Source organism: Bison bison, unplaced genomic scaffold (assembly GCF_000754665.1).
Source record: "Bison bison bison isolate TAMUID 2011002044 unplaced genomic scaffold, Bison_UMD1.0 scf7180017864462, whole genome shotgun sequence".
Taxonomy (NCBI): Eukaryota; Metazoa; Chordata; class Mammalia; order Artiodactyla; family Bovidae; genus Bison; species Bison bison.
This window is the reverse complement of record NW_011495024.1, coordinates 2,575,488-2,575,947: the sequence shown is the minus strand read 5'-3', so window position 1 is coordinate 2,575,947 and position 460 is coordinate 2,575,488. Positions and strand designations below refer to the sequence as shown.

At 41.5% G+C, this 460-nt stretch overlaps 1 protein-coding gene across 1 annotated transcript in view; it reads right to left on the bottom strand.

Annotated features, from left to right (window-relative positions):
- GPR137B (G protein-coupled receptor 137B) overlaps positions 1-460 on the bottom strand; it is a gene marked incomplete at its 5' end in the record, with an annotated part of 58,254 nt that overhangs the window by 9,330 nt on the left and 48,464 nt on the right. The window lies entirely within an intron of this gene.

Here is a 460-nt window from a genome sequence, read left to right as displayed (position 1 = left end):
AGAAACACAAGCTGGAATTAAGATTGCCGGGAGAAATATCAATAACCTCAGATATGCAGATGATACCACTCTTATGGCAGAAAGTGAAGAGGAACTCAAAAGCCTCTTCATGAAAAGTGGAGAGTGAAAAAGTTGGCTTAAAGCTCAACATTCAAAAAACGAAGATTATGGCATCCGGTCCCACCACTTCATGGGAAATAGATGGGGAAACAGTGGAAACAGTGTCAGACTTTATTTTTTGGGGCTCCAAAATCACTACAGATGGTGACTGCAGCCATGAAATTAAAAGACGCTTACTCCTTGGAAGGAAAGTTATGACCAACCTAGATAGCATATTCAAAAGCAGAAACATTACTTTGCCAACAAAGGTCTGGCTAGTCAAGGCTATGGTTTTTCCTGTGGTCATGTATGGATATGAGAGTTGGACTGTGAAGAAGGCTGAGCGCCGAAGAATTGATGC